Raw genomic sequence first — 15036 nt, forward strand, 5'->3', positions numbered from 1 at the left:
TCGTCACCGGCGCGACACCTTGATCTCCATCGTAGCATCGTTGTCGTCTCGCCAATCTTATGCTTCCACGACTATCACTACCGCTTAGTAATAAAGTAAAGCATTACATCGCGATTGCATTGCATACAATAAAGCGACAACCATATGGCTCCTGCCAGTTGCCGATAACTCGGTTACAAAACATGATCATCTCATACAATAAAATTTAGCATCATGTCTTGACCATATCACATCACAACATGCCCTGCAAAAACAAGTTAGACGTCCTCTACTTTGTTGTTGCAAGTTTTACGTGGCTGCTACGGGCTTTAAGCAAGAACCAATCTCACCTACACATCAAAACCACAACGATAGTTTGTCAATTTGACTCCGTTTTAACCTTCGCAAGGACCGGGCGTAGCCACACTCGGTTCAACTAAAGTTGGAGAGACAGTCGCCCGCAAGCCACCTATGTGCAAAGCACGTCGGGGGAACCGGTCTCGCGTAAGCGTACGCGTAATGTTGGTCCGGGTCGTCTTGTCCAACAATACCGCCGAACCAAAGTATGACATGCTGGTAGGCAGTATGACTTATATCGCCCACAACTCACTTCTGTTCTACTCGTGCACATAACATCAACATATAAAACCTAGGCTCGGATACCACTGTTGGGGAACGTAGTAATTTCAAAAAATTTCCTACGCACACGCAAGATCATGGTGATGCTTAGCAACGAGAGGGGAGAGTGTGATCTACGTACCCTTGTAGATCGACAACGGAAGCGTTGACACAACGTAGAGGAAGTAGTCGTACGTCTTCCCGATCCGACCGATCCAAGCACCGTTACTCCGGCACCTCCGAGTTCTTAGCACACGTACAGCTCGATGACGATCCCCGGGCTCCGATCCAGCAAAGCGTCGGGGAAGAGTTCCGTCAGCATGATGGCGTGATGACGATCTTGATGTTCTACCATCGCAGGGCTTCGCCTAAGCACCGCTACAATATGACCGAGGTGGAATATGGTGGAGGGGGGCACCGCACACGGCTAAGGAACGATCACGAAGATCAACTTGTGTGTTCTAGGGTGCCCCTCTGCCTTCGTATGTAAAGGAGCCAAGGGGGAGGGGGCGGCCGGCCAAGGAGGGCGCGCCAAGGGAGTCCTACTCCCTCTGGGAGTAGGATTCCCCCCCCCCCAATCCTAGTTGGAATAGGATTCCTTGAGGGGGGAAAAGAGAGAGGGGGGCCGGCCACCTCTCCTAGTCCTAATAGGACTAGGGGAGGGGGGAGGCGCGCGGCCCACCTTGGGCTGCCCCTTTCTCCTTTCCACTAAATCCCACTAAGGCCCAAATAGCTCCCGGGGGGTTCTGGTAACCTCCCGGTACTCCGGTAAAATCCCGATTTCACCCGGAACACTTCCGATATCCAAACATAGGCTTCCAATATATCAATATTTATGTCTCGACCATTTCGAGACTCCTCGTCATGTCCATGATCACATCCGGGACTCCGAACTACCTTCGGTACATAAAAAATGCATAAACTCATAATAACTGTCATCATAACGTTAAGCGTGCGGACCCTACGGTTCGAGAACAATGTAAACATGGCCGAGACACGTCTCCGGTCAATAACCAATAGCGGGACCTGGATGCCCATATTGGCTCCTACATATTCTATGAAGATCTTTATCGGTCAGACTACATAACAACATACGTTGTTCCCTTTGTCATCGGTATGTTACTTGCCCGAGATTCGATCATTGGTATCCAATACCTAGTTCAATCTCGTTACCGGCAAGTCTCTTTACTCGTTCCGTAATACATCATCTTGCAACTAACTCATTAGTTGTAATGCTTGCAACACTTATGTGATGTGCATTACCGAGAGGGCCCAGAGATACCTCTCCGACAATCGGAGTGACAAATCCTAATCTCGAAATACGCCAACCCAACATCTACCTTTGGAGACACCTGTAATGCTCCTTTATAATCACCCAGTTACGTTGTGACGTTTGGTAGCACCCAAAGTGTTCCTCCGGCAAACGGGAGTTGCATAATCTCATAGTCATAGGAACATGTATAAGTCATGAAGAAAGCAATAGCAACATACTAAACGATCGGGTGCTAAGCTAATGGAATGGGTCATGTCAATCAGATCATTCAACTAATGATGTGATCCCGTTAATCAAATAACAACTCTTTGTCCATGGTTAGGAAACATAGCCATCTTTGATTAACGAGCTAGTCAAGTAGAGGCATACTAGTGACACTCTGTTTGTCTATGTATTCACACATGTATTATGTTTCCGGTTAATACAATTCTAGCATGAATAATAAACATTTATCATGATATAAGGAAATAAATAATAACTTTATTATTGCCTCTAGGGCATATTTCCTTCATGCGCCCCCTTTAGGGTTTCCACCCCAAGGGGTGCGGCAGCCCCAAACCCATCTAGGGTGGCGGCCAAGGGGGGGAAGAGGGGAAACTTGCCCCCCAAGCTAGGTGGAGGCGCCCCCTCCCCAAACCCTAGGCGCCTTGGGCCCTTGTGGGGGGGGGCGCATCAGCCCACTTAGGGCTGGTCCCCTCCCACACTTGGCCCATGCAGCCCTCCGGGGCTGGTGGCCCCACTTGGTGGACCATCGGGACCCTCCCAGTGGTCCCGGTACATTACCGATAAAACCCGAAACTTTTCCGGCGACCAAAACAGGACTTCCCATATATAAATCTTTACCTCCGAACCATTCCGGAACTCCTCGTGACGTCCGGGATCTCATCCGGGACTCCGAACAACATTCGGTAACCACGTATATCTATTCCCTATAACCCTAGCGGCATCCAACCTTAAGTGTGTAGACCCTACGGGTTCGGGAACCATGCAGACATGACCGAGACAACTCTCCGGCCAATAACCAATAGCGGGATCTGGATACCCATGTTGGCTCCCACATGTTCCACGATGATCTCATCGGATGAACCACGATGTCAAGGATTCAATCAATCCCGTATACAATTCCCTTTGTCTAGCGGTACGATACTTGCCCGAGATTCGATCGTCGGTATCCCGATACCTTGTTCAATCTCGTTACCGGCAAGACTCTTTACTCGTTCCGTAACACATCATCCCGTGATCAAATCCTTGATCACATTGTGCACATTATGATGATGTCCTACCGAGTGGGCCCAGAGATACCTCTCCGTTTACACGGAGTGACAAATCCCAGTCTCGATTCGTGCCAACCCAACAGACACTTTTGGAGATATCTGTAGTGAACCTTTATAGCCACCCAGTTATGTTGTGACGTTTGGCACACCCAAAGCACTCCTACGGTATCTGGGAGTTGCACAATCTCATGGTCTAAGGAAATGATACTTGACATTAGAAAAGCTTTAGCATACGAACTACATGATCTTTGTGCTAGGCTTAGGATTGGGTCTTGTCCATCACATCATTCTCCTAATGATGTGATCCCGTTATCAACGAGATCCAATGTCCATGGTCAGGAAACCGTAACCATCTATTGATCAACGAGCTAGTCAACTAGAGGCTTACTAGGGACATGGTGTTGTCTATGTATCCACACATGTATCTGAGTTTCCTATCAATACAATTATAGCATGGATAATAAACGATTATCATGAACAATGAAATATATAATAATAACTAATTTATTATTGCCTCTAGGGCATATTTCCAACATAAAGATCTACGTGCTCTCATTAAAAATCAACATGGGGCAACTATTAAAACCTTACGTTCAGACAATGGTACAGAATACATGAACCAGGAGTTTGGATAGTTCCTTGTCTCAAACGGCATTGAACATCAAACTACCTGTGTTAACACTCCAAAACAAAATGGTGTTGCAGAGCGCAAAAATAGACATTTGCTTGAGGTTGCACGCTCACTTATGTTTACAATGAATGTGCCTAAATTTCTTTGGGGGGAAGCAATAAAAACTGCAACATATTTGATAAACCGTATGCCTCTTCGGGTCCTTGGCCATAAGACTCCTGCTCAGTGTCTCTTGAAATGTAATGATTTTGTAGTCCCTCCTAAGGTCTTTGGGTGTGTTTGCTTCGTGCATGATTATAGGAACTCTGTTGGATAATTAGATCCCCGTGCTCTAAAATGTGTTTTCATGGGTTATTCTCCCTCTCAAAAGGGTTATAGGTGTTGGTGCCCTTCGGAGCACTGTTTTTTTGTGAGCATGGATGTGACATTCCGTGAACATGAATCATATTATGGCTCGACCAGTGACACTGGCATTGCCCTATTCCCACCTGAAGTGCAACAAGAAGGGGAGAGGGGTAATGAAGGCTCTCCATTAAGGCCTATTCTTGTTTCCACTTCGGATGGTTTACCCACTCTAGATAATGTTCAAAATCAGGGGGAGGACACAACTAGTGATGGGTGTAATCATGGTTCTGGTCATGGAGACATACAAGATACAACAGGAAACTCTCCACTTCCTTCACAAGATGTTGAGCTTCACAGGCATGAGGACCCAGGTCCTAACAATAACCCCTCTAGTCCTGTCGCTCCTATTAGCACCACAAGGCAGAGTGATAAACAATTATCTATTCTTGCTCCTGAAAATGATCTACCTATTGCTGTCAGGAAACCTACTAGAATCGAAACATTCCAGGGCACCTCAAAGATTTTAAACATGATATAGCCAATTTCATTTCCTATGAATATTGTACTCCACCTTTCAAAAGCTTTATTGCATCTTTGGATTCTGTCTCCATACCATCAAACTGGAAAATAGCTATAGAGGACCCAAATTGGAAGGAAGCAATGCTTGATGAGATGAAAGCCTTGGATAAGAATGAGACTTGGGAGCTTGTGGATCTACCACCAGGTAAGCAACCTGTAGGTTGTAAGTGGGACTTTACTATTAAACACACCCCTGAGGGCAAGGTGGAGAGGTACAAAGCCCGCCTTGTAGCAAAAGGCTACACACAAACATATGGAATCGATTACGAAGAGACCTTTGCACCGGTGGCAAAGATGAATTCAGTAAGGACACTTATATCATGTGCTGTAAACCTTGATTGGGATATTTACCAGATGGATGTGAAGAATGCTTTCCTTCATGGTGATCTCCAAGAAGAAGTATACATGCATATACCGCCTGGATTTGAGTCAAGTCAAACTGTTGGAAAGGTATTGCGCCTACATCGTTCGTTATATGGCTTAAAGCAATCACCGCGAGCTTGGTTTGATCGGTTTAGACATGCTATGCTAAAGAGGGGTTATCTTCAAAGTAATGCTGACCATACGCTATTTTACAAGCATATTAATGGCAAGGTTGCAATCTTGATAGTGTATGTCGATGACATTGTGATTACTGGAGATGATTCCAAGGAAGTTGCAGATCTGAAGTGTCATCTTGCACATGAGTTTGAAGTGAAGGACTTGGGACAACTAAGATATTTTCTTGGTATAGAGGTCTCACGAGGGTCAAAAGGTATTTTTCTCTCACAGCGAAAATATATCTTGGATCTGCTCAAGGAAACAAGTATGCTTGGTTGTCGACCTGCTGCTACACCTATTGAGCAAAATCATCGGTTATGTAGTGATGCTGGGACACTAGTGGATCGAGAGCGCTACCAGAGACTAGTTGGAAGATTAATATATTTATCTTATACCCGTCCAGATATTGCTTTTGCTGTGAGTGTAGTTAGTCAATACATGCATGACCCAAAATCAATTCATATGGAAGCTGTAAATAGGATCCTACGGTATCTTAAAGGGTGCCTAGGAAAAGGCCTCTTATATACCAGACAAGGGGACTTGCAAGTTGAGTGCTACACTGATGCTGATTGGGCTGGTTCCCTAGATGACAGGCGCTCAACATCTGGTTATTGTGCATTTATTGGAGGAAACCTAGTTTCATGGAGAAGTAAGAAACAAAGTGTGGTGGCTCTGTCTACTGCAGAGGCCGAGTTTAGGTCTATGGCTCAAGGCATATGTGAGTTATTATGGTTGCAGATTCTCCTAGCAAAGCTGCGGTTGTACAAGCACAAACCTCTGATGTTGTACTGTGACAACAAAGCTGCCATTGATATCGCAAATAAACCTGTTCAGCATGATCGAACCAAGCACATAGAAATTGATCGTCATTTCATCAAGGAGAAGCTTGATAGAGGGATAATTTGCCTATCATATGTAACTTCAGCCAGTCAAGTAGTAGATGTACTTACAAAAGGACTCCCTGAAAAAACTTTTTCCATGTTTTGTAGCAAGATGGGTCTGTATGACATCTTCGCCCCATCTTGAGGGGGAGTGTTGGTGTATAGATGATGTAATAGAGGAATCCTTAGGGTCTAAAATGTAAATTATACAAACAAATATAAACTTACCAATCAAACACGCAAAATAAGTTGACCATGCAAGGAACTCATAATTTGACAACACGCAAAAGCTCATGGAGGTCAAAGGAAGGACCGCGAAGCTGCGGAGGACATGGCGTGCCCACACGGCTCCGCGGGATAAATATATAGGAGGACAAGGCAGTGAAAGTGATAAGTTAGGAGATAGGTCAGAGCGCATTATCATGCTCTCATGTATATGTAGTGGTGGGAGATGGCATGGTGTCGCGCCAGACCAACATATGGTTCAACACCACATATTCACTTCACACTAAGCATTCTCTTCACACCAGACTAAGGGTCTGTTCGGCAACTGCCCAACGCCCAAAAATCCTCAAATCCGGCTCCTTGATCTCGCTTCCAGCTTCCTGACGAAAACCGTGGATAAAAAAAACGTTCACAACTGAATTTCCAGATCCCATATCCTAGATAACTAGTCGTGGGCTGGTAGCCGCATGGCCCATTAAGCTCGATTCTGGCCTGGTAGGGAGCGATGATACTCGCTCTGTTTTATTCCTATCTTGTACGGACCGTTTTGTTTCACTTTGCGGTGACATCTCCAAATAAATAACGTGAACTCCACGTTTTGCAATTCCTGGGACCGCCAAAATACCAGCTCCTCGTTTTTGCACTATAACCCGCCTTAGATCTGGGAAGCTAGCTTCTGAGAGGTGACCCATTCGGCCCAAGTTCGCCCGCTGATTCAGAGAAGCTAGGAGTTGGGCAATTGCCGAAGAGGCCCTAAGGGTTCCCTTCCATACATATCCTATTATCAAGTTAACACTCTTATTTATTTACTTATTTATTTACATTATTTTTAGTAACAATAGTTGTGTGAGAGATGCTGAGCCTCAGCGAGTAAACAAAACCCGATTCTTGCTACTGTCATCATGGAAAGTTAACAAAAACCAATTCCCACCAAGATCTTTGCATTCCAATCCAGTAAGAGGGTAGCACAGATTACCCAGTGTTCTTCCCACATACCCTGCTTTTGCTGATCTATCTAAGAAGAACATACCAACATCCTGTAGCTCGTTCACCGTCGAGGTGCAGGCATATCTTCTTCCGATTTTGGCACCACTCTTCTCTGCTTCTGACAGCTTGAAATCCTTCATCCCGCCCTCCACGCTGTCCAGCGCAGGGCCCCTCCTATCACATATGGTGATTCCTCTTCAGAAAACCAATCCGGGAAGAACACTCTCGCCCCCTGCTTCCCAGCTCACCTCCATACAGCATCGACTAGGGTTAACTTGGTGTTTTACGATTGCAAAACCCAGCTAACACGAATAGGCTTTGGTAGGGAGGGGCCTCACAGGAAACTCATATTGATTTCTACTCTCACCGGTCATCATTGGTCATCGATTCGACGCCTGACGCTAGGAATTGATGGCTGAAATGTTGGTTGGCTATAAATTATTCCCTTGGTGTTTTACCATAGTTTTATTAACAAGATCTCGCATACAAGGACTGAACAGATCGACTTACAGAAGAAAAAAGGTAAAACCTAGAGCATCTCGATATAGCTTAGTGAAACCGTTTTTTCATAGGTTTCCAGACACCAGCTTCCGCAGAATATGTCCTAGCTCCTACCGGACAAATACATTACTCCTACAGAACATTGCAATGAAGTGGTAGCAACATGGGGCTAGTGTCGTTCCTTAGACTACAGAGGACATAGATCGCATCTGGCTCTGCAGAGAAAGCTTTTGCATCCAAGCGACGAAATGTAGAGAACATCATGTGTTTCCATCATCCCACGTCTCTCGTTCCTGATGTCTCCTATTCTCAGTTATCCATATGTAACTTTATATGGATGGTGCATATGCCCATGCATTGCTAGTTGCTAGTTAGCCCGCTGCCCTTCTGTTGCCATGTTTGAGCAAGCTAGTGGGTAACTTGGAATGATAAGAGAGAAAAGTGGTGAAACCCATGAAGCCGCATAAAGCCCACTCGTCTCGACCCTATATATTTATAAAATTCACAGGTATTTAAACTATCTTGTACGTGGTTGTTTGAGAACACTTATGGGTTATTTCCAAACAGTTCCAGGACATATTTCCGGGTGGAAGATATAAATCATTGCATTTATTTCTTGCACTATAAATCATTGCATTTCTGTTTACAATATAGACGTGTTTCATGTATATGTGTTTCAATATATTTCAAATGGGTGGTGGACTTATATAACCAACGACATGGAATGCATATATAGCAATTTTTGGTGTGTACTGCGTTTTCAATCATATAAATCAATGTTCCAATCGAAAAGTGTCTCTTGGATGCAGTGAAAACCGATCAACATTCTAGAACTCAAATAGCGTCTACATATATGGATTTGTCTCCCTTTTCCTAGGAAGAGACATGTTCCCGGTTTCACTAGTAAAATTGCTTAGAAGATCAGAATCCAACATGTTTGAGCCAGACATCACCTTTCAACACCCCGCGCCTGAAACTCAAATCACATCTTTTTCCAAACCATTAAATGAGTTAACTGATCCAAAATTAAGTTGTTCGTGGGAGTAATTTACATTTAACAACATGCAAAAGCCCTCGATCTATGGAACAATAAACCTCTCGTGAAGTATATTCCACGATAGACGTGGTGTCAATGACGTTTTCACCACTAGAGGTGACCTCCTCTGACAGGCATCGAAATAGCGTTTTCGCATGCCCGGGGGGGGGGGGGGGGGGGGTGCTTTAGCAGAAGCGCTGTATTTCGCGCCGCAGGTAGCACTCCAGCAGGTGCGCTAAATTTACAGCGCATGCGCCTAGCACAAACAACATTTCTCACTCAACATAGAATCAAGAAGATCAAACACACACAAAATAAATTAACAATAAATAGTTCAATCATTATTACAACTCAACAAATAGTTTATCTTCGAATATAATAAATATTTCAAAAATACAACATGAAACTAGTTTTGTCGCCCATTCCATGCCCACCACTCCTTGATTAGATTCTTTTGAAGATCATCATGCGTTTCGGCACGTCAAATGGCATGATAGGAGGCAATAAATCTGGCCACCCTCACAGTCCTCCTCCGCACTCGCACGAGACGTCCCAACAACTCATACCGAGAATAGTCTAAATTTTGACCACCCTCATTCTCGATGATTATGTTATGCATGATCACACAAGCGTTCATGATGTACCAAAGGATCTTTTGATTCCAAAATCTAGCCGGTTCTCTCACAATAGCAAATTGAGCTTGTAAAATCCCAAAAGCTCTCTCCACATGTTTCCTGACCGCCGCCTGAGCATTGTGGAAATCAAGATTTTTCTTACCTTGCAGTGCCATCAACGGCTTCACAAATGTTTGCCACCTTGGGTAGATGCCATCCGCAAGATAGTATCCATAGTTGTATGTATGATCATTTGCTCAAAACTCCACCGGTGTAGTTTCACCATTGGCAATCTTATTCATGAGTGGTGACCGATTAAGAACGTTGATGTCATTCAAAGATCCAGGCATTCCAAAAAAATCATGCCAAATCCAAGTCTCTTAATCGGCCACTACTTCAAGGATTATAGTGGAACCCTTTTCTGGCCATGGAATTGTCCATGCCATGCCTTAGGATAGTTCTTCCAACTCCAATGCATGCAATCTATCTAGCCAAGCATACCTGGGAACCCGCGAGATTTTTCATCTCCAAAAGCCTTGCGGTGTCTTCAGCATTGGGAGCTCTCAAATATTTCGGACCAAACACTTGCACAATTCCGACTGCGAAGCGCTTGACACACATGATGGCTTGACTCTCACCCATGGCCAAGTAGTCATCAGCAAGATCCGCCGGAATACTGTATGCCAACACACGCAAAGCGGCGGTCACCTTTTGAAAGGTGATATGCCCGAGTTCTTCAGCGGCATTCTTCCTTTGCTGAAAAAACCAATCATGGCTCGCCAGTTTCTCTGTAATGCGTTTGAACAACTCGATGTTCATCCTAAAATGACACCAAAAGTTGGACTCGGGGTATGTGGCATTCTCCACAAAATAGTTCCTTATCAATCTATTGTGGGAATCGATCCTATCCCTCCACAATTTCCGACGACCGTTAACCGCACCACTGTGCTTCGGCTTTTAATTGATGTATATAGCTAGAATCATTGTGCGGTCCTCCACCTCTTGAATATCAAATTCTTTGTCTGAAGAATCGTAGGACGAACTCATCTACAATATTGAATTTAAACTAGTTTAAAACTACAAATAACATGCACCAAATTCATCTAAAAAATATAAAGTTAAAGCAATACATACCTTGCAAGCGTTTTGTCAAACGCCTTGTGGGCGCCGAGCTGCAAACGGCCGCCGGGCGCTATTCGTTGGAGGAATGGTGCGCTCGAGGGGCGGCAGCGAGGAGAGAAGGTGAAGAAAGCAGCTGCGGCGCGTGGGATAGGCGAGGGAAGCGCCGACGGGTTGCCGGAGCGAATGGGAAAGGTGCGGGCAGCGGCGCCAACGCCTGGAGGTCTCAGATCAGGCGGTTGGTGAAGTTGTGCGTGAATCGTCGCTGTCCAGTGCGCGGGAGCGGGCGCGGCAAATACACCGCGCGCGATGCCGTTTTTGTCCGCGCCGTGAACCAAGTTTACCGCGCGCGCGATTATTGTGCGGCTACTGGAGCGCCCGTTCACTACAAGAAATCTGTTAATACGTGACAGTCCTTAGCCGTCACAGAACAGCCAAAAACTGTCACGCGTGCCCATCCATGATGGAACTGAAATCCGTCATGTATATCACGTCATAATTTGACATCATAGCTTCCATGACAGTTCTTGGCCGTCATGGAACTGCCTCAGGCCCGCCCAAGCCCAAACTAGGCTGTGACGGAACAGACCGTCACGGACCAATGCCACGTAGGATTTTCAATTGACTAACTGAAATGACGTGGCTACCAACGTGGACATTAATTTTCATCACAGAAACTGTCATGAATTTAGGATCAATCTAAATTTGGCCCCATTCATTTCTTTCAGCCCAAATTTGATTAAATACACGTTTAGTATAATGTGTTCTATAAACCATAATGCCAATTTTGGACCAGGACAATATTTCAAAGTGCCATACATTACACAAATCACTCAATATGCAACCATACATAGGTATCTACAACCTAGAGGTTTATAATATCCTCCATAAAATGGTAATATACAACATATATTGACAAAATATATCACACAACAAGGATTAGGAATCGATACAATACACTTTACATCAAAAAAACATATAAACTACTAAGGTTGTCACTCTTGTTCTTGTTGTTGACCCTCCTGATTGCAACTATGTCATGGCGTATTGTGATGGACAGCACGAAGTAGCCTCCTACCATATTCACAACAACATTAGATATTTGTACATATGAATAGATAGTAGAAGAAGAAACTTAAAAAACAAATTACATGCTTTCCAAAATTCTGAATCTTATTGTGCCTATAGATGAGAATAACAAAGTATCTAGTACTCCCTCCATCTCAAAATAAGTGACTCAACTTTGTACACTAAAGTTAGTACAAAGTCAAGTCACTTATTTTGGAACGGAGGGAGTATAAAACAACAATAAACATGAGGTTGCTACAAATTAATCCAAATAGAACAAACGAAAGTCTGATCAGGTTGACCTATAAGGGACAACATAATAGAACATACATTGCAGAACTCAAGTACTATAGCAGCAGCATTTGAGGCCATATAAATCCAACAAAAATGGCATCACCAACAAACTATATCCATGGCGCGAAGCCACTGCTCGTCAACCTGGCTGGTGTAAGTTTCTAATGTTCATATCTCAAGAAGTTTACACATGAAACTAAATATTTATCAAGGCACTGATAGTATTGAACAACACTTACATGCCAAGTTAACTACAAATGGCATGCAAAATAACTAAGAGCCATGACCACTAATAGATCTATAGAACTAAGTGGCAAATGGTTCTGTTAAGAGGTACTGAGATGGTCATTAGAATGTGAGACAAGGGAAGGAGATAGGTTATTGTTCCTGGAAAACTACTTGCAAGAAAACTGCCATGGTTAAGAACTAATTATGTGCCATTGTTCTTATGTAAACATATACACCTATCTACGTGTGAGAATAGATCTAATAGGAATACTAGATTAACAAGAATAGCCAAGTGTACTCTATATTATGAAAATATATTTTACAATGAATCTAATGAAACTAATTCTGTGGTTCAGATGTTCATATAGCTTCCTATAAATTTCATCAAATTCAATTACTATGAAATTGAGGAAGCAATTATAAATAATAGCATTCAATGGTAGAGAAAACAAGTTTTAAATGAAATGTTCAAGGTGGATACACTTTCAAAGTTACACCGCACTTAAATTATTTGACAAGGAACACTATTTCACAATACAGAAATATGTCAGACAAGGAACACTGTTTCCACACTACATAAAGACAGAAATGCTAGAACTTAAAGCGACATCCAGTAATACATAAAGTGGATACCTCCCTTTTCCCGATATATACAAAAGCCTTTTGGAAGTGATTCCCTTTTATTAGGCAGAAAGAAGAGGTACAATTCTACTTTACTCTTTTGGTTCTGGGAAGATACAAAAATGCACAGCAGAATAGCATATACGATTTTGTCCTAAGTTTATTAAGGTACAAGCATAATCAAGACACATGAACACCAGGCGATGGATGGTCGAATCAAAACACATTAGAAAATAGGTCTATTATATTCAACATAGCAATTGTTATGCAAAAACTTCAGAAACAAATTTGAGGTTAATATAGCAATATATCACCTAGAAGTGTTAAGAACTTCGCCAAACATGTTCCTGTCCATCAGCTACAGAACTAAACCCTGAGAAATGACAATGTTAAACAAGGCATTATGTTCAGTACAGAATGAATAAGTTGGAGATGATGCGAACATGAGATGTGCTAAGATAAGTACGATACTTTTCCTGTTTGAAAATCAACCTTTCGCACAAGATCAACCTTTCGCACTGATTACTGTCAAACATAAAAGATGGCAGTACATATTCAGTGATTAGGAGAACCAGTTAATAATAGAAGAAAAAAGGAACATATACATCATGCAGCATGAAAGAATTATGCATCGATCATCCATTAGGGGTCCAAGATCATGTTATAAATTATCAATATAATTCAGAATAGTTGCTACTTGAGAGTTATCAATACCAGCAGCAGTCAACTAAAACTACGGCTACCTGATTGTCACTGTAATTTTAATCAAAACAAAAAAGGTTCAGACAATTTACTGACTATAGCCTAATTTGGTACTGGATTATAAATCTCATACAATAGGGATTAATATTTGGAAAGATTATATTAGGAGTTACTGAGAGGAAAGATACAAAATCAAGCGGGGGAGGGATGCAGAGGTCCTGTGCTCACCCGAGAGGATTGTAGGCAAGGCAGCGGGTGCAGTGCAGGTCTATCACTGCCATTGCGCGAAAGAGGAGGTCGCCACAGGAAGCACCGTCGCGCTAGCGGCGCGGCAGAGGGGGTCGGGTCGATGCCGCCCAGCCAAACACGCGCGCACCATGCTAAGGGGATCCATCCAGGAGGAGGATAGGGCACGAAGGAGCGCTATGTACGACGGAGAGGAGCCGCTGGAGATGCGTCGCCGACGAACGCGACGCTGTAGCCGAAACCCTATCCATGAGCTAGAGGTCGTGGACGGGCGGCGGTGGTCGGGAGCCGCGGATCCAGCCGTGCTGGAGGACGGATGGGTTGGAGACGAGCTCACGAGCGTGTTGCTTGGTGGTGGACGTCGCCGGAATCGGCGGGCGTTGGTGGCGGCGCGGTGGTTCGTAGGAGGGAGGGAGAGAGAGATGGGTGGGGGTTTTGGTAGAGCTAGGAGCCGCCAGAGCTGTGAGGTGAGAGGAGGGGAGGGGAGGGCCGGCGGTGAACTGCGGGAGGAGGGAGGCGGCGAGTTGGGGGCGATGTGTTGGAGACGATGCGGGATTGGGAGGAGGCTGCGGCGGAGGGAGGGGGTGAGGAGGGTGTTAGGGTTAGGTTTTTATACGGGGAACAATTAGCCGGGCTTTAGTGGGCTTCGGCGGGCTTGCGGGGCTATACCAACTCATTCATGACAGAATCTGAAAATGTCATCAAGAATCTGTCATGAATTAACAGGTTTCTTGTAGTGGTTTCGGCTTGGCGCGTGTTTTTTACAGCGCGTGGCTAAGATACCGCGCTTGTTGGAGATGCTCTAAGGCGGTATCTGGACCTGGAACACCACCTCCTCTCTCTTTTGCCAACCACCAGCTCGACAAAGGCCTGACATGTCTGCGCACATTACTACAGTCTCAAGCATGTTTGCAGTAGTCAGATGTGGCATGGTGTTGCGCTAGAGAACCATAATGTTCAGCGAATCAGCACCATATTTTCAATTAAATACAGTGTTCCAATCTCTACATGTCTTGTTCTCAAACTAACCTGCCTTTTCTTGCCTAGGCTCATCTACACCCGCCGTGAACAGTAAAGTCCAGAAAATAGAAAAAATATATACATTCTTTTCACCAAAGATGCTTGAGTGTGCTAGGAGCTTCCAAAATTCCATGGCCACATGATATTCGACGAGCTCTAGACTAAAAAAGATGGTTCTCAAAGGAACTTCGAAAAAGATATTTTGAAGACCTTTTTTTTGTTTTTTGCTAGAGCTCCTCAAATATCATTTCACCA

The sequence above is a fragment of the Triticum urartu genome, chromosome 7A (genome assembly GCF_056163025.1).
Source record: "Triticum urartu cultivar PI428250 chromosome 7A, HENAU_Tu73, whole genome shotgun sequence".
Taxonomy (NCBI): domain Eukaryota; kingdom Viridiplantae; phylum Streptophyta; class Magnoliopsida; order Poales; family Poaceae; genus Triticum; species Triticum urartu.